The sequence below is a fragment of the Apium graveolens genome, chromosome 9 (assembly GCF_009905375.1).
Source record: "Apium graveolens cultivar Ventura chromosome 9, ASM990537v1, whole genome shotgun sequence".
Lineage (NCBI taxonomy): Eukaryota > Viridiplantae > Streptophyta > Magnoliopsida > Apiales > Apiaceae > Apium > Apium graveolens.
Genome location: NC_133655.1, coordinates 39,569,526 through 39,590,866, shown reverse-complemented (window position 1 = coordinate 39,590,866; position 21,341 = coordinate 39,569,526). Strand labels below are relative to the sequence as shown.

The window sequence follows — 21,341 nt, the reverse complement described above, 5'->3', positions numbered from 1 at the left end:
TATCCGGAGTCCTAGATCATATTCACGTCTAGTCTGGCCCTTTTACTGAGATGTTCACGATGCTTATTTCTGCTTTGTCCCTTAGGTAGGGACATTATCTTTTTCCTGTATCCCGGTTCTGCTTCTTCCATGACCAAGGCTTGACCATAACACCTCCCTGCCATTTCTCTGTCTCCTTTCAATTCTCCAATGCCTCCCGGGGTGGGAAATTTGAGCTTTAAGTGAATAGTTGAGGGGATTGCCCTGAGCTTGGTGATCGTGGGCCTTCCAAGGATCATGTTGTATGATGAGGTTGCACTTATTACGTAGAACTTCATTATATGAGAGACCTGCTGGGGTGCAGTCCCAAAGATAATAGGCAGATAAATGACACCCCAGATTGGAATCATTATATTTCTGAATTCATACAAGGGGTCTTCGAGACAGGGATCCATGGAGAGGTGGACGAGTTCCATCCTGTTGAGTGTGTGCTCGAACACAATATTAGCAGAGGAACCATTATCAATTAAAATTATTTTTACCTCGTTATTTTCCACATCAAGAGTTACCACCAAGGCCTGGTTGTGGTCCAGATTGAGTCCTTCAAAATCAGAATAGGAGAAGTAAATTGGTTCATCCTTAAAAGGTTGGAATCATCACATCATTATCCGGGTCCGGGCTCCGGGGTGGAGAAGCTGTGCCTCCAAAGACAACATTCACCACATTTTTGCCGTTTCCCGGGGTCCTGTCTTTGTCATTCAACCTCCTTTGAAGATACTAGTTCATGTTTCCTTTATTGATTTGATCTTCAATGAACATTTTGAGAGAGAAGCAGTTTTCTGTCATATGTCCATGATCCTCATGATATCCACAATGTTTGTCCCAGGCCCTGTTCTCATGAGGCGCAAGTAAAGGCTTCGGGGGATAATAGAATGGCTTACCTTTAACTTCGCGCAAGATATCGGCCCGGGGCCGATTGAGGGGTGTCCACTCTGGTTCCGGTTTGGGTTCTCTTTTAGCCTTGGGTTTTCTTTCATTCTTCCTTGGTTCAGTGTAAGTGTCCAGGGGTGGGGTCCCCCGAGATTGTTGGATGTAATTGGCCTGTTTATCCAGTTTGTATCTTTTATCTTTCCGGGACGACGAACAATGCTTCGAAGACTCATCATCATCATGTATTCTTCTGTTCATATTCATTGACTTGAGAATATCATTTTCTTTTATGAACTTTAATGCCAAGGCATAGGCAGATGCTAGGCTCTGGGGTTCTCTGTGAATCAAATCTTTGACATATCCTTCGCAGGATATTGGATGCAAGTTCCTCCGAAAGATGTTTATAACTTCCTTTTCTTCTAAGTTGGAGAGTTGGTTGACTGCTTCTTGGAATCATTTGATGAATTTGGGAAGGGACTCCTTACTCCTTTGATGGATTGTCTCCAAGTGGCACATTTGTAGCTCATTCATCCGGTTGGCCCTGAACTTTTTTAAGAATATCTCACGGAAATCTTTTCAGGAATCCACACTCCGGGATGGAATTCGGCTGAACCATTTTTGAGCCCCACCTTTGAACGTTGATGCGAAGAAACGACACCTTGTGAGGTCACTGTAATCATAAATGTTGGAGATTTGTTCAAAGTAATTTAGATGCTCTTCGGGGTCAGCTAACCCATCAAAGGAGTCAAATTTGAAGTGTTTGAGCCCTGATTCTCTGGGAGTAGACTCCAACTTTTTGGTAAATGAGGTCGCTGTCGCGTCAACTTCCATGTCACCCTCTACATTTCTCTTGAGATCACGAAGAGCTCGGGCCATCTGCTCTCGCTTGGACTCTTTTTCGGGCTCTGAATCCGAGGAGACATCAAGTCAGTGGGATTTCTTTTTCAACTTTTCTTCTTCATCCCGGATTCTCTTCTCAATAATTTCCTTAGCTTTGGCTTCTTCTTCTTTCCGAATCCTTTCTTGGAGGGCAACTCTTTTGATTTCATCCCAGGCATCTTCTAGAGGTCTTTTCAGGTTTTTTGCGATCCGATCCAGGACTGACCCCCGGGATTTCCCAGAGCGCTCCTCCTGATCCCCTGGGTGGGTCTCAGGTTCAGCATCATGCTTTTCCCTCCGTCGGTTCATTGCAGCTTGTATCTAATCTGGGGTCATGTCCCCCCAAGGGTTGGCCGAAGTTTCGGCATACTTGTGAGCAGCTTTCTCAATGATCAGTCTTTGATCTCCTGGCTGGAGATTTTGAGAAGGATTCTGGGTTATGGGGAGCCATTCATCCACATCCTCCATCTCTCTGTCCCTAGGTTGGGGCGGAGGCGGCAGGATAGAGGCGGAAACAACTGTCTTGCTCTTTCTTGATGTCATGGTTGTTTTAATAAAATCGCAAATTTATAGTAATAACTCGCAATTTCAAATACTAATACAGATATTTTAGATCTAAAGCATGCTGTAATCAACTACTGGGATATTTCAGAACTATTACAATGTTACGATTAGAGTGGCTAAACAAGATCTACTAACGGTACTTAAAGCAAACAAGTTCAGGGTAAAAAGTAGATCTGAGAGATTGGGAGTGACGTTCTTACTGGAGTGTAGTATTCTGAGTTCCTGGGCGGAGTAACAGCGGTGGATATGAACATCACTGGACAGTGGTTCAACCCCTCCTTCTAGCGCCAATGATAATCCCAGATCACCCTGGGGTCCTTTCCTTTTTGAACCCGGACTCAAACTCTGTTTGGGCAGAAATAGCGGCGGCGTGCGATGTAGCTGTAGGGTGGGGACCTACAAAACAGAACCGTAGGGGGGTGGCGTCCCCGCAGCATCTCTGGCGTGAGAATGATAAAAGGGTTTTGAAGGAGAAATGGGTAAAACGGGAATTATACGAGTTTATTGTCATGTGTGTGTATATGTGTATATGTATGTATATGAGAGATGAAGTAACCCCTAACATTCCTTTTGTTCGGCCTTTTATAGGCTTCCCATTAGGGTTTAGGGGTTTGTACCTTTTGATCTAGACCGTAGGTGTGTCTTTTGGACTGTAGGACGTGTGGACGCCTATGATGAGCCGGTGTACTTCTGAATCCGGACCGTAGGAACGTTCTGGATCCGGGCTACCTGGACGGTGGTGATATTGCCACGTGTCCTAGGGTCCTTTAGTGTTACTGTTAAATGGGTCATGGGCCCTTCTTATTGGGCCTTTTGTTTTCATAATTGGGCCTGTGTTATTATAGGCTATCATGTAAATGATCTATGTGCACGCATCTCAACTTTTATTTCTAAGATGATACATTATTATTACTAATATAATAACCCGTGCGAGGCACGAGTCATTTTCTAGAGTTTTTTTATGCATCATGCAATTATAATATTTGTAGAGCAACTCCAACAATATCCTTATATAGGCTCTTGAGTCAAATTTTGAAGAAATGGAGATACAATTTTTCTCCAACAAGCTCCATGTCCCCCTCTATAACATTATGAGCTTTGAATGCTTCCTCACTTTTAGGAGTGAATATCCCCTCAACTATTATTATATTATATTTCTTTACCCGTTATTTTATTTTTAATGAATGAATATAAGTAGGGTAGTAAGTGTACATTTAAAACGAAATGGTTAAACTTAATCTGTAGAATGCCGTTAATATGTTTACAAATAAAAAGTTACTAATTAACATATATGTTAGAATACAAAGTTGACCAAAATCTTGAATTTTATTTAAATAAACTATATGTACTGCTCTATATCATTACTGAGTTCACTACTAACTTACACAATTAACTTACTCAATTTAAAAAGATAAAAATTGCATAACTGAAGTCAGAATGATCTGCAATCATAATATACAATAATGTAAAATTTACATTATTGTTAATATTAAAGTTGATTTTAATGAAAAATATTAGTTTTTGAAATTCAACGTATGTATGCATGGGAAAATGTTAGTTTTTTATTTACACTACTGTTAACAAAGTAAAATTAAGTTTTATGTATGTGTGTGTTAGCATGTAAATTATTGTATGTTACATCTCTTAGTAAATTATGATGGTTTCAATTATTTATATGCTAAATATCTGATTTGTACATGTATAATCATTATTAACATCTAGTGAAAAAATTGATTACTTAAATAAAATGCATTTATAATTATTCAAAAATTCAAATTATGTAATAAATAAATTGCTATAATTTATATATGGTATTCACATTATCACTGACAAACAATCCATATCTATTTTTTACGCAACCGGGTATCAATCATGGTTGTAACATAAAAATGAATTATATATTTTTAATACTTATTATTGATATTCATGATTTTTTTCAAGAATTCAAAAGAAAAATTGTATTTATATCGTTATTTAAACCGCTTTTAAGTTTCTTTCATTACGACTCTAATATTTCTTCATATAATAATTTGATAACATTTTATACTATTCTTCTAAAATTAAAAAATTACAGTTCGATAAACTTTTATAAATAAATGTTGAACAAGTTAATTCCTTCAAATTATTGAACAATATATGTTTTTTCCTTAAATAATATAAAATGCATTGAATCAAATGCTACAGTATAGTATAGATATAACTTTTACTTGAATAATTCAAAATATTAAAATAATTCAAAATATTTGTACAATATTATCTTGATCAATGAATATTGCTGATCTAAAAGAATTCTTTTTAAAAAGTTAGTTTTTTAAAGAAAAAAATAAAAAATAAATCGATTTAATATATTATCGTAGTTTTAACAAATCTAGTGAGATCTCATTTCAAATTTTAAATATTCTTAAAATTGGGACAAATCCCAAAAATAATAATGCGTTACGAGTGAAGTTAATAATTTTATTATAAATAATCGATTGACTTGATCTTATAAATACCTCAAACACATTAATTTATATTAACATAAGATATTAAAAAATTCACATTATTGGTAAGATATTTTCGCCGAGCTTGTAATTTAAAATTTACTAAACGTAGAATGTGACGATGTTTTTCGGCCGGGTCATGTTGTCAAATTTTGAGTATTTTTTGAACAATAGACCAAGTTCTAAAATGCATTGACTCATTATAATTCGAACATATCTAAATATGTAATACAAATATAGAATATTTATATATAAGCGATTCTATTTTTAATATTTTTTTTAAATTATATATGTACATGTTAATTACTTTTTATAATAAAAAATATGTTAAAAATATATGAGATATATTTTCAAACTAAAAAATGATTAATAAATAAAATAATAATCCATTTATGTACGATGTCTAATTTTATATTTGGAATTTAATTCTTTAAATTTAACTGTATAAATATTCAATTAACTATCCTTTTTTTGGAATTCAAGTAAGTATGTTTAAAATTAAATAAAATATTCATTTAGCGCATTTGATGTCCATGATAAAAAACACTTGTGGCATAGCTATAATTCCCCCAAATCACATTTTTGACGAAAGATAATACATTATTAAGTCTCGATAAATCAGTATGCAGTATTTGTACTTACCATAATTGTTTTCGTATTCACACTCACACTCCATTTAATCCCTAATTACTCTCTCTCCCCACACTATTTTCACGATCACACATTTAGCATGTCAAGTTATAATGAAGTTATAGCTACAGTAGAGTTCACTCAAAACTTCTGCTTACCCAGAAAACTCAATGATATTCCATTAATGGACATGTTCGGAATCTATAGCGATCCTCTGTATGCCTCATTGGACATTCTACCAACTCAAAATACTCTCATCCAAGGTCACTATAGATAATTCTTTTTAATTGCTTTCATCACAGCAGTTATTTTTCCTTTTTTATGTAAAAAAAATTTGCTCATGTGATTGGTTCTTCACTCACTTGCCCACCGGATGCACGAGAATTTTCTCACATCCACGAGTGAGAGAAGATAATACAAATGCTTAAATATTTAATTAATTAATTATGCTAAAATATATCAGTTAGATTATCAAGTAATAATAATATATATTTTTAACGATAATGTACTCATAATGAGCTTATGTAGTTGATTATTTAGTTTAATTTGACTGAAACTCCTGAAAAATATACAAAAAATATATTTTTAATATATTAATGTTTGGCGAATCCCCTGCACCCAAATCCCCATATTTTTAAATTTTCCGAATTGCCGTATCCCCGTAGCACGCACCCGCACTCATGCTTCCTAGGATTGAATTAATCCTCTTGTTATAAATTGTAGGAGACTACTTGTGTAGTTATGGAAGTGGATATGAGATGATGTGGGAGTTTCATGAGTCTTCTTCAAACTATGACCTGCCTCATTCATTATTACGCAACAACAATGATAAAGATACTACCGCCACCACCTCTGTTATTACTGATGGTGATATGAATAGTCGCGGTGATAATCAGAAAGGATGACATGCAGAAGAACAAAAGTTGCAGTAGAGTGCCAAATGGTCAAAGCAACGCAAAAATGTTAACAGGGGAAGAGATTTCTAAGTACTTCTAAGTGTCGCTAAGACAGGGTGCAAAGGAGCTTAATGTTGGAATAACTCTCTTAAAGAAAAGGTGTAGGGAATTGGGTATCCAAAGGTGGCCTCATCGAAAACTCACGAGCATCAAAGCCCTTATAAATAATGTTTAGGTTATAAGAATGAATTTTTCAAATTGTGTTTGTACCACAGGCATTAATTTAGAACGTGGTTTGTACACTTATATCTGAATTAATTGCATTTATTTCGATATCTAGGAACTAGGAAAGGAAGAAATGGATGCAAAAGAGGAATTGGGAGAAGCTGTAATGATATTGGAGCAAGAGAAGAAGTCGATGGAAGAAGCTCCCAACTTACAACTCTTAGAAGATACAAATAGGCTGAGGCAAGCTTGTTTCAAAGCAAACTACAAGAGAAGGAAAAATTCTGTGATTCTGAGTCTGCAATGCTGACAATGAACACGGATAGTCCGCATCACTTTGATTGCTTGCCTGTAACCTTGCTGCAATTCCTAATCAACAGGCCGGGGATGCTTGTTCTTATTTTCGATCTCTCTGATATTATTCTTCCGATATCACTTTCAAAATATTTAAACAAGTCTGGTTAGTACGTACATCTTGTTATTATACCTTGGCTATCTCCAGATTTTAGGATAAATGTGGAATAAACAGACTGGGAATTGTTCTCCAGATGGTTAGATCCAAGTCAAGTGATAGATCATAGATGGCAGTGTATGCATCACCACTCACTAGAGTCGGTAGCAGTAAACATATACATGGGGTTAGGGCCGTCAATGGATTGGAGCTGGATCGGATCGGCCTTGATCTATGTCCTGATCCATTTAATTTTACCGGATTCGGATTCGGATCGGATTTTTGTCGGATTTTTTATAATCCCATCCATATCCAGATCCGTTAGTATCACGAATCACGGACCGGAGCTCCGATCTGTTTATACTTATTAAACAACCAAACTTGAAAGGGTATTAAAGGTATTATAAATAGGTTCCGCCCTATTGATAATCGTCCTAAGGTGGGCTAATAAATACAGAATAAAACATTCAAAAGCCAAATGCGTTTGTTCTTAGATTCCAAAAACTACTAAAGTTTCTTTTCAAGATTGATACTATTATTTATGTTCCACAGACTGATGAACAAGTTGGAAACTAGATATATACTGCTCTAGCATACTTGAACCAGTCTACAATATAACTACGGGAAACATCTTATGCGAGGACTATTCAGTACATTTCTCCTTGCGCGTTCCTGAATTTGAAATAGGCCCATACAAGATAAATATATGTTGACGGAGGAATCTGGTAACAACAAATTTTGAGATTTCTCGCCAGAATTAATATCTATGACGGTGGTTCTTCGCCGGAAAATCAAGCGGTGTGTGGTGGTTGTGTATTAATTGGTGCCTACGTACCCTTTATATAGGGATCAATCCTGACATAGTTCTTGGGGAACAAGAAATCTAATAAGTTTAGACTTCTTATTCCTAGGCTCAATAGAAACCCATCCAGAATTCATCTTCCGCTAGCTTTAGGAATGTCCAACTATGAGACCCAACCGCGAAGGCCCAAGGCTCGTCCGTAATCATAGGACTTAACAGATAATGCATCTCCCTGCGCAAGGATAACACTCCGCTACAACTATCTCCCTTGATTTACGGATGCATGTATAACCACGGTACACCCCAAATGCCGGACGCGTCCCTGTCCCCCGAATGAGGATAACCCACCAGATAACAGGACAGGTGATCCCAAGCACTTGGGTGTAAAGTGCAGGATGACTCCAAAGCTCTCCAGCGAGGACACCCGTTGAATACAAGAATAAAGTTCCCAGAGCACACACCAGAGTTAACCCCGCATCCCCAACGAGGACACCAGTTGAATACAGGAGGAGGCCTTCAATCATCAGGCATACCCCTAGAGGCCTTCAAGCTTTTCACGGACATCCCCCTCCTTGACCATCTCAAGGAGAAAATTCTTTAAAGAGTACCTGCAACAAATACGTTAGCGCAAATAATCATCCATTGCTCCTTCCATCATTGCCTTGTCCTAAGGTTGTCCTTATTTTCCTTGTCCCATGTGATGATAAGCTTATTGCGTCAACCTGAGCGAGGATAAACCCGAAGTGAGGACAACCCCTTTGCCTTGTCCTGAACGAGGACAAGCCCGGAGCGAGGACAAGCCCGGAGTGAGGACAAGCCAAAAGAGAGGACAAGCCCGAAGCGAGGACAAGCCCTTTACCTTATCCTGAGCGAGGACAAGCCCATAACGAGGACAAGCTTAGAGTGAGGACATGCCCGGAGCGAGGACATGCCCGAAGCGAGGACAAGTCCGAAGCGAGGACAAGCCCGAAGCGAGGACAAGCCCGAAGCGAGGACAAGCCCGAAGCGAGGACAAGCCCTTGGCCTTGTCCAGAGCGAGGACAAGCCCGAAAAGAGGACAAGCTGATAAGTGGCATTTTATACCACTTAGAGCGTCTTATAACGGCTTGAATTGATGTCTTGAAATCGAGTATTTTGTGTATTTGATGCGTTTTTATATTGTTTTTGCATTTCAGGGTATAATTTGCTTATATAGGGAGAATTCATTAAAATAAGCCTAGGGAAGTACTTGGAATCAGTTGCGGGGAGTTGTGCGAAGAAATCAGCAAAATCAGAAGCAAAAATATTATTTTTTCAGAAAGGTTGCAGGCGCCCGCCTGGAAGGAGCAGGCGACCGCCTCCCAGGAGGCGCCCGCGTGGAGATTTGATGTGGCCGTCTAGGTGCGGGAATTTTAATTCTGGATTTTCTAATTCGAGTTCTATCGGGCTTCTGATAGCGCAGTTTCTTGTAGACTCTTATATAAACCTATTTGGGAGACGTTTTCACAATAAGCAAGGAACAAGTAACAAGGAGAGAAGATTAAGAAGACCGTTTTAGCACGCAACAACGAAGAAGAGGAAACATATGTTTATCTTGTGATTCTTTTAATTCGTTGTAACAGTGGATGCTAGTTTTCTTTACTCTTTGAACCTTAATACTCTTGTGACGTACTCTGTTTTTTATCTAGTATTTTTATTAGTTTATATTGTTGTGTTAATATCATGTTTTCATATGAACCCATAGTGACGATGAGTTCTATCATGGGCTAATCGTGATTATGGGGTCATATTGGATTTACTATGGATTTTTTTAGTTAATTGTTTAATACCTTGGTATGTGGTGATTGTATGATATCTAGCATAGGTTGTGCTTATTCGTCTTATGTGCGTCGCGAACATCTAAGATAGTTTATTAATATCTTGTGAAACGACAGTGAATCTTGAGATTTAGAACTTGCCATGCTAGCATAGGTTCATGTATTGTATGCATGATTAATGGGTAACTCTAACCGTTTTACTTGTCCTGTTTAATCATAATGAATGATTTGCGCTTAAATCGTTATGTTGTCAAATTCTGTAGACATATAGGGTCTCAATATAATTGATGCCTATTCAACTTCTATCTTAATTGTGGATGCTTGGTAGAATGGTATTCGTACAACGAAAGTTAGCGTCTATCAGTTTCGTGTTTTTCGATTAATATCATCACCATTACATGCTAAGGGTAATAACAATAACTATTGAATGAAGTATTAATGAAGTTATGATCTCATGTGTGTTTAATATTGATAATTTAAGTGCTTAATTCTCGTAGTTAATATTAGTTAATCAACTTTAATTGTTATTGTCTTGACATTGAAGAGTAATCATACATTGGTGAGTAAGTGTTAATTAAATATAATTAATCAGAGTCTCTGTGGGAACGAACTAGAAATCATTCTATATTATTTGCGAACGCGTATACTTGTGTGATTTAATTAGTGCATACTTTGTGCCCTAACAAGTTTTTGGCGCCGCTGCCTGGGACTCGGTGTTAATTTGTTTAGTTTATGTACTTGCCATCAGTGGTCATTAGGAATCATTGATTAAGATTTGTTACTTACTGCTTTCGGTTGTGTTTCAGGTACTCTAGCGAGCGTTTATGCAAACACGTTCTCGCACCCGCAAGAGAAATCTTGATACAGATGAGGAGACAGATTCAGCTCTTGACTTTCCGGAGAAGATAGTTTTTGAAGATTCAGATACAAAGAGTGAGAAGAAAGAACCTGTAACAATGGGTGATCGTATAGTTCCAGCTGATCCAGCTCTTATGGACTTTTCTCGGCCTAAAATTGATGACATTTAGTCAAACATCATTCATCCGACTATTCAGGCCAATATTTTCGAAATCAAGCCGGGCACTATGCAGATGGTGCAGAATTCTGTTTCTTTCGGAGGTGCTACGACTGCAGATCCCAACATGCATATCAGGAATTTTATCGAGATCTGTAGTACTTTCAAATATAATGGTATCACTGATGAGGCTATCAAGCTGAGGCTTTTCCCATTCTCTCTGAGGGAAAAATCTAAGGATTGGTTACATTCTTTACCAGCTGGGTCCATCACTACGTGGGAAGATCTCGCGTAAAAGTTTTTGGTGAAGTTCTATCCAATGGCTAAGACTGCAGCTATGAGGAGTGCTCTTACTCAGTTTGCGCAGAAACAAGGAGAATCTATGTGTGAAGCTTGTGAGCGCTACAAGGAGATATTGAGAAAGTGTCCACATCATGGTATGCCTGACTGGATGGTGATCACTGGTTTTTATAATGGTTTGGGGGCCCAATCTAGGCCCATGCTCGATGCAGCTTCTGGAGGCGCTTTGTGGGCCAAAATCTATACTGAAGCCTATAATCTTATTGGAACTATGGCTGCAAACGAGTATCAAAACCCAACTCAAAGGATGATGCCTGGAAAGGTAGCATGTATTCTGGAAGTTGATACAGTTACAGCTATTGCAGCGCAGCTCTAAGCGCTGTCTATGAAGGTCGATTCTTTAGCCAACTATGGAGTCAATCAGATAGCTATTGTCTGTGAGCTTTGTGCAGGCTCTCATGCTACGGATCAGTGTTCTCTTGTTAATGAATCTGTTCAATATGTGAATAATTATCAGCGACCGCAGCAGCCTGTGCTAGCTACTTATCATCCTAATAACAGAAATCATCCCAATTTCAGTTGGAGCAATAATCAGAATGCTATTCAGCAACCATATCAGCAAGCTGCAAGTAAACAGTTTAATCCACCTGGATTCCAGCAACCTCAGGAATATGCTCAAAGGCAATCATATCCTTAACAAGGAGGTGCTGCTCCACCTTCTAGTGTTGATTTTGAGGAGTTAAAGCTGTTGTGCAAAAGTCAGGCTGTTTCTATCAAGACCTTGGAAAATCAAATCGGTCAGATAGCCATGCCTTGCTCAATCATCAACCTGGCACACTTCCCAGCGATACTGAAGTGCCAGGCATGAAAGAAGCTAAGGAGCAAGTCAAAGCTGTCACCTTAAGGTCTGGAAAAGTTGTTGATGCTGAAAAAAGCAAAAGATGAAGAAGCTGAAGTTGTAGATGAAGAAGAAAAACAAAAGGAGAAAGGGGGAACCAAGAAAGACTACTGTTGAACACACTCTTCCTGAGGGTAATACAGGGGAGAAACAACTTTATCCTCCATCACCTTTCCCTAAGAGATTGCAAAAACAAAAGCTGGATAAGCAGTTTGGTAAGTTTCTGGAGGTGTTCAAGAAACTTCACATCAACATACCTTTCGCTGAGGCTCTGGAGCAAATGCCTAGTTATGCAAAATTCATGAAAGGTATTCTTTCAAGGAAGGTGAAACTGGATGATCTTGATACCGTTGCTCTGACCTTTGCCTGTTATTATTACATCTGACCTTTCAGGTAGTGATGAGGACAAGCTCTTGAGGATTTTAAGAGAATTCAAATCGACCATCGGATGGACTATAGCAGATATTAAAGGGATCAGCCCTTCGTACTGCATGTATAAAATTCTGCTAGAGGAAGGTAGTAAGCCAACTGTGAGCAACAACGAAGGCTTAATCCTATAATGAAAGAAGTGGTGAAGAAAGAAATTCTAAAATGGCTGGATGCAGGAATCATATATCCTATTTCTGTCAGTTCTTGGGTGAGCCCCGTGCAATGTGTACCTAAGAAAGGAGGTATTACTGTGGTAGCAAATGAAAAGAACGAGCTCATCCTCACTCGAACAGTCACAGGCTGGAGGCTATCCATGGATTATAGAAAGTTGAATAAGGCCACAAGGAAGGATCACTTCCCTCTTCCATTTATTGATCAGATGCTCTACAGGTTGGTTGGTCATGAGTATTATTGCCTTCTGGATGGCTATTCAGGCTACAATCAGATTTGCATTACACTAGAAGATCAAGAGAAGACTACTTTCACTTGTCCATATGGCACATTTGCTTTCCGTAGAGTTTCTTTTGGCTTATATGGTGCACCTGCCACTTTTCAGAGATGCATGATGGCTATATTCTCTGATATGATTGGAAATTATGTCGAAGTGTTCATGGACGACTTCTCCGTCTTTGGACATTCGTATGATGAATGCTTGAATAATCTTCATTTGGTGCTCAAAAGGTGTGTGGAAACTAATTTGGTGCTCAATTGGGAAAAATGTCACTTCATGTGCAACAAGGCATCATTCTTGGGCATAAGGTCTCTAGTAAGGGTCTTGAGTTGGATAAAGCCAAGGTGGGAGTCATTGAAAATCTTCCACCGCATATTTTTGTGAAAGGAATCCGTAATTTTCTTGGTCATGCGGGTTTTTATCGGCGTTTCATCAAGGACTTCTCTAAGATTTCTAAGCCGTTCTGCAACTTGCTCGAGAAAGATGTGTCTTTCAAATTTGATGATAAATGTTTGGCGGTATTTGAGACTCTCAAGAAGAGTTTAATCACTGCACCAGTTATTACGGCACCTGATTGGAGGGAACCTTTTGAGATGATGTGTGATGCAAGTGATTATGCAGTGGGAGCGGTTCTTGGGCAGTGAAAGTCTAATATCTTTCATGTGGTCTACTAAGACACTAAATGGAGATCAACTGAACTACACCACTACTGAGAAGGAGCTCTTGGCCATAGTTTTTGGTTTTGAAAATTTTTTGATCGTATCTACTTGGGACAAAGGTGACAGTATTCACTGATCATACGGCCATCCGCTATCTGGTCTCAAAGAAGAATTCAAAGCCTAGACTTATTCGTTGGGTGCTCTTGCTACAGGAATTTGAGTTAAAGATCAAGGATCGAAAAGGTACTAAAAATCAAGTAGCTGACCATCTCTCTAGATTGGAGAATCCCGATTCTACTTCACATGATAAGACATTGATCAACAAATCTTTTCCGGATGAGCAGTTGTTCACAATTCAAGAGCAAGAGCCATGGTTTGCAGACATTGTGAACTATCTTGTTAGCTATATAATGCCTCCTAATATGAATGCGGCTCAAAAGAAGAAGTTTTTGCATGAGGTGAAGTGGTACATATGGGATGAACCATATTTGTTTAGATAGGGAGCTGACCAGATCATCAGGAGATGTATCCCATTCTGTGAGACAGAGGGGATATTACGAGACTGTCATTCCACAGTTTATGGTGGATATTATGGTGGTGAAAAGATAGCAGCTCATATTCTTCAAGCAGGTTTTTTCTGGCCTATGTTGTTTAAGGATGCACAACAGTTTGTTTTAAGGTGTGATCGATGCCAAAGAGTTGGGAATCTTACCAGAAAGGATGAGATGTCTTTGAATGTGATGCTTGAAGTTGAGGTCTTCGATGTTTGGGGAATCGATTTCATGGGACCATTTATCTCATCCTACAATAATCAGTACATCTTGCTGGCAGTCGATTATGTCTCGAAATGGGTAGAAGCCAAGACTCTGCTGACTAGTAATGTAAAGGTAGTGTTGAGTTTTCTTCATAAGCAGATATTCACAAGGCTTGGAATGCCACGAGTTATCATAAGTGATGAAGGGTCGTAATTCTGCAATCGTAAGTTCACTTCTATGATACAACGCTACAACGTGAATCATCACATTGCTACTGCGTATCATCCGCAAACTAATGGTCAAGCTGAAGTGTCTAATAGAGAGATCAAGCGCATTCTAGAGAAAGTCGTTTGTCCGTTAAGGAAAGATTGGTCTTTGAAGCTTGATAAATCTGTTTGGGCTTATAGAACAGCATACAAGACTGCACTTGGGATGTCCCCGTTTCAACTGGTATATGATAAGGGATGTCATTTACCTGCGGGGCAACAAGTTCTTCTATTCAACTCTCGTCTTCGATTTTTTCCTGGAAAGTTGAAATCAAGGTGGTCTGGACCATTTATCGTCAAAACAGTGTTTCCACATGGAGCGGTGGAGATTTTTAATAACGATCCGGGCCAAGCATTCAAAGTAAATGGTCAGAGATTGAAGAACTATTATGGGGATACGGCAAACCGGGAAGTGGTTAGTGCCATTTTATTGTCAACTTGATCGTAGTACTCTATGTCAAGCTAATGACGTAAAAGAAGCGCTTCTTGGGAGGCAACCCAAGATATGAGACCATAGGAACCCTTAGAATTTAGTACTTTATCCAAAAACCCAAAAAAATCAGAAAAATAAGGGCAGAAAAATATATTTTCCAGTGACCTTGCAGGCGGCCGCGTGCTAGCAGGCGCCCGCCTGCTGGTACCAGGCGACCGCCTGCGGACCTGAATATTGAAAAATCGAGTTTTCAGCCTATATATAAAAAAACAGAAAAACACAAAAACAAAACCACAGCACTACAAACCCCATTACCCACAATTTTCTTCCTACAAATTAGCCACAACCCCACTTCTAATCTAATTCTAACCTTAATCCTACCCTATATATACACACAACCTCCCCATATACCTCCCATACACTTTCAACTTATAAACTCTTTCCTACACACAAAACACAACTCTCAAACCCTTATTCTCAGTTTTATTGGCCCCAAATAGATCTCGAACTGTAGAGAGCAGCAGCACCATTCCGACTGCTGATTCTTTAAGGAGTATTGATGCGAGGCCCCGTTTGGTGGATAGGGCTGCTGAGGAGACGTATGCTAAGCTTCTGACTAAGCCGATTCTGAAGAAGAGGGGGTTCTTGCCATCGGAGAGGGATGGTGAGTAGTTGCCGATGATTGCAGAGAAGGGTTGGATTACTTTCTGCGAGTCACCTGAGGTTGTACCGATGAGTGTTGTTCGCAAGTTCTATGCCAACGCCAAGGCCGAAAAAAATGGGTATTCTATTATTCGTGGGCTTATTGTTGATTATCAGCCCGAGGTGATTCGCCTTGTTATTGGGCAGTGACAAAGGAAACCCCAGGAGGAGAATTGGAATAAAAAGACCCCTGAGGATTTTGACTAAGACTTAATTATTGCTACTCTCTGTCATCCGGGCACAGTGTGGAAGTTTAAGAGGGGATTCAACAATTATTGTTCTTTCCCTGTTGTCGCCATGAACAGGTATGCTCGTGCATGAAATGCATTTATTTGTGATAATATTCTTCCTTCTTCGCATGCACATGAGGTTATAGTTGAGAGAGCCAGGTTGTTGTGGGGGATTCTGAATGAGGAGTATTATGTGGACCTTGGTGAGTTTATCTACCAAGGGATTTTGAAGTTTTTGAGGGGAAAGTCGCAGTACAATATCATGTATGCCTCTATTGTCACAAAGATGTGCAAGACTGTTGGAGTCCACTGGCCTTCTTATGAGCAGCTGCAGATGTCGGCCGCTCCTATTGATTCATCGACGCTGTAACACCCCCAAATCCGGGGTCGGGGATCCGGGTTGTCACGAGTTCCATTTCCCTTAATAACACCCAATCTTAATAAACAATCAACTACTCTGTACTGTGACCCCACAATAAATACACACATCAGAAGTTATAGTCTCAGAGATGAATATCCAAAAATAACACGAGTCCTTTTATTCCCCAATTATATGCCATTACACCTTAAAAGGGTTTCTGAATAAATTTACATTTCTTTGCCATTATTACAATTCATAAAGATACATAAGTTTGGTACATCAAGAGTTGAAAGCCTAGCCTATTGGTAGTTCCTACCTCAGCTACAGCGACATCAACGCCTATAGGAAACTGCAGAACGTTTCCTATCCGCTAGCGAATTGGGAGCTTGGTCCTGTTCATCTTGTCTATCTGATGTTGCGTGATGAAAGAAGAAAGCAAGGGTGAGCAACAAGCCCACCAAAATAATATGTATAATAACTAACAATATATGAGCATTCTCATAGTACACATGAAAGTCTTGGTCAAGAAGAAATGAACCAAGCTGATATCTTAACGCGACCAAGTCACAAAATATTCAGTATATATATACATATATACTTTTCACAATCTTTGAAATCCTCTGACATGTATAATATACTACTTGAACTACCACCATTCAAGTTATAATCAGTTTCAAAAGTTCATCACCCAGATGAGATTACAAGATAAGACTTGAATATATTCAATCCTTGAAATATCATTATAAATAATGAAGTTACGAGATACTTCATTAAGTCCCGATATATATATACACCTATATATATACATTTCATACACTCCTTGAAAACCTCTGTTATGAAAATTATAAACAGAGTTGCAATATCCAATGAATTTGGAAATGAGAAAACCTTGGCATAAACCTGATATCTTGCTGATTAGGCAAAGATACCAATAAGTAACCTTTTCTACTAGTAGATGGACGAATTCCCCACCGGTCATCACCCTGGCCGTAATAGGACCTTATGCTGGACTGCCACTCAGCCACTTACGTATTTGATGGACTCCCACTGAGCCACTTACACTTTCATGGACGCCCATTGAGCCCATGTTGCTTATGCCGACTCAATAGATAGACTTACTTCCGAACGTTGGGTAAGTAATCAATTCATTTATCAACACAGCAACCTCGTTGCGAATGTAAAATACACCACTGAGCCGGATCCCTCAAGTTTTGAGCGAGTATTTAAATCCCCTTCGAAAGGAAGATCTTAACTATAAAAATGAGTTTTGGGATCCGCTCTAACTTTTAAAATCATTTCGAAGACTCGAAACATTTTTAAGAATGTTTGGAGTACTGCTGATTTATTAAAATAAATCAGTCCCAATATATTAGAAAATATCTGAATATTGTTATTTAAATAATATTTCCAAAAAGGATAATTTCTATAAAAATAATCGAAGTAGAAGTGTTAAAACTCATACCTGAAATGAATATTAAATAACCAAAGATATACTTATACGAAAGTACTATCTTTATTTGAATAATCAAAAGTAAGTTTGATTATCGAAACATTATTCTTTAACAAAATAAAGAATATTATTTAATAAAATAAGTGGAGTCATAAGCCCTCGAATGAATATTCAAAATAATATTCATTAATAAAATAAACGGAGTCATAAGCCCCCGAATGAATATTCAAAATAATATTCATTAAATAAATAAAGCTATCGAATAAACCTTATTCGATTAATAGTTTTGAACTATATCAATATATATATATATATAAATATATATATATAATATATACTCGGGAACATCGACTCCCGGTTTTAGAAAATGTTCACCTTTGGGTCCCCTATCCTAAGGGTATACGCAACTACTGCTTATCTCTAGCATAGGTATTATGCAACTTATAAGCATTTGAACCAACAGATATATATCAAGATTACGAAACAGACATGCATATATACCATATCACATGCTCCAATATATCGCAAGAATTTGCTAATAACAATCATGCATCTATCACAAGATAATGCATATACACATATACATCACAACAACAGTTATACGGGTAGAAAACTTGCCTGAGCGATTGGGGCTTACAAATGGCTTGGGACGAGTCTGGTAACCTATAAATAACATATAAGTTGGAATTAAACCAAAGTCACTTATAAATCTATACTTTAATCAATTTAGACTCTAACGCTCGCTTTGCGCTTACTGATTCTCTTAAGTCGCTCGAGTACCCCCGGCTCCACCATTTTTAATAAATTAAACATTACGAGTTTTAATGCGATTCTTTTGCGAGTATCTTACCAACTATCTGTTACACTTTACATAAATGTTTCATACTCCAATTAGTCTTTTAAGGTCTTTAACCTATGTTTCAAAGTAAGGCGAGGGGTAATGGTTCGTTCACGAAACGCCGTTACTTAAAACGGTCGTTTCTCCTAAACCGTACATCGGAATCAAACGAACCACATATCAAAACAAAGCTCGTAACATGAACTATCTAATCATGGCAATGGTTAAAACCTAGCAGTGAGTTCACGGGTCCTAATGTTAAGAGCAAAAACAGTCTAAAGTAAATCGGACATTACGACGGCTATGTTTACGCGATTACTAATTTTATTATACTCCAAACCAACCCACAATCAACCCACAATCACAACCGAATCAAAACTCCATCCATACTTCACCATAACAGCCCCAACAACTCAACATTATCAATTTATACTATTCTCAAACATGAATTTAAACTATACTTAAGTTCATTAATCAATACTCTAAGAATTACAACTCCAAAACATTACAACACCAACTATCCTCTACATTCACAACAAACAAGCCTCTCATAAACTATAACAACATAACTAAACCTAATACTCAAGTAAAGTTAGGGTTTGGAGGGGTTATACCTTCCTTGGAGAGTGGAAAATCAAGTAACTAGCTTGGAATCACCCTTAAAAGTCCTTATCCAAGCTTAATCTAAACAAAAACTCAAGAACAAAAATTTTAGTTCTTGAAAAACAATATTCACCATCTTCTTCCATGATTTTTAGGAAGAGATTGTGAATAATTTAGGAGCTCAAACTTATAGGATAGCTATATCTATGCATAAGGAGTCTTGGATAATTACCTTGCTAATTAACAAAGCTTGGAACTAAGATTTTGAATTTCTTGCTTTGAAGAAGAAGAAAAAGCCGAGAGCTTTTTGGATGAAGAAATGAAATAATTTTATGTTTTGGTGAAATGATTTGTTGGTTGGTTGATTTTGATTTGTTTTGTTTTGTTTTCTTACCTTTTACCATGGTAACTTTTGTATGGTTCTAAATCAACCAACAACACACTTGCTTTGGTCATGCTTATGTCACCATGTGATGTCACCCTCCCACCTTTGTCCTCTTCTTATTGGTTTGATGACATCATCCCCACTAATATCTTTGATTAGCTTCTAATTACTTGGCTAATGACCGCTGATCTGTTATACGGTTCGCTTAACTTTCGATTTCGTTTATCATTTGAGGGATCATACCCGGGATCTTATTACCTGGGTTCCCTTAACCTTTCTCAATACAATATATTCCTTTTATGATCCTCTCTTACAATCCTTGAATTTAAATCCTTTTTATCCTGTTACCTTATACTCAATTCTTTCGATATCTGGTGGATTTTCGGGAAAAAATCAAAGTGTTCGGATTTGGATTCTGACGATCTTTGCATACACTTATATACCATATAGAGTACTAATAATATCTTAGAAGATCAATAAAAGAACCCCTACATAGCGTGGTATGAAAAGTTTTCTTATTCAGCATACTCAGCAAAAGCACTATTCTTAAGGGTTTCAAAAATTTAAAAAATTGGGGTTATTACAATCTCCCCTCCTTAAAAGGATTCCGTCCCGGAATCAGATAGAAAATGAATAGGGATACTTTCTTAGCATTGCACTTTCTAACTCTCAAGTAAATTTTCCCACATTGTGGTTCTTCCATCAAACTCTGAATAGTTTGATAACCCTTCTCCTAAGCACTTGTTCCTTTTTTAATCTATAACCCTTCCTGGTTGCTCCATATAGGTTACTTCTGGTTGCATGTCTATGCGGTCATATGCCCTTATTTGTCTGGCATCCGGATTACACTTCCTTAACATTGATATGTGGAACACGTTTTGAACTTGCTACATGTTCTGGGGTAGGGCTAGCTCATATGCTAACTTCCCAATACGTCTTAATATATCCAAGGGTCCAACAAATTGTAGACTTAGCTTTCCTTTCTTTCCGAACCTCATCAATCCTTTCCAAGGGATACCTATAACATTACTAGGTCTCCTATTTCATACTCTTTGTCCTTTCGAGTCAAATCAACATACTTCTTATGTCCATCTTGGGTTACTACCAGCCGTCCTCTGATTAGATCTATTATATCCCTGGTCCTTTGGACTACTGCGGGTCCGAGCATCTTGCGCTCTACAACTTCATCCTAACATAAGGGAGATCGACATTGTCTTCCCTCAAAAATCTCATAAGACGACATCTCGATACCTGACATACGATCTATTATCGTGAGAAAACTCAATCCGCGTTAAGTGATCATTCCAAATTCTTTCAAGTCTATTGTACAGACTCTCATCATAGCTTCTAGCATTAGAGCTTTTGCTTCTCAATACCCATTCTTTTCCAGTTCGTAATCGCTACTACCTTCCGTTCCTAATATTAAACTGGTTATACTTTTGCTTGTTAGCGTTCTATAACCTTTTTAATAACCACATCCACCTTAGTATCATGAATGTGTTTCCATTCCGAATACCACCATAACTTTACTACTCCTTTTTCAGCTGTTTCTATTTTCCAAAATTTGATCAATCATATAGAAGTAAAGGAATTTGTTGAGAGATCACTATGATCATGAACACTTGTTCTATTGCATAGTTAGTACAGAAGGTGGCCAGCCTTTAGTACTTGACGAGCAATTAAACAACATGTGGTATCCTACTAGGCTTCTATCACACAGATAGATAGGCATTCGGCAATACCTCCCCTTCTGGAAGGGTTGTTCTTCTCAGCTTACATGAAATGAAAAGAAGAGAAAAGAATGAGCTGAAGAGAATTATATATACGTAAAAATTTATTGCCATAAAATATCTGGCTTGGAATCTACCTCTGAACTATAGAGGTTTGTCATAGGAGAACAAAACATATATGTATTTATATCAATATCAAGT

At 38.0% G+C, this 21,341-nt stretch overlaps 1 non-coding gene across 1 annotated transcript; it reads right to left on the bottom strand.

Annotated features, from left to right (window-relative positions):
* Positions 1 to 10,984: 10,984 nt before the first annotated feature.
* LOC141688114 (small nucleolar RNA R71) lies at positions 10,985 to 11,091 on the bottom strand. The gene has a single exon (XR_012561578.1). It is a non-coding gene; the product is annotated as a small nucleolar RNA R71 (small nucleolar RNA).
* Positions 11,092 to 21,341: the final 10,250 nt, after the last annotated feature.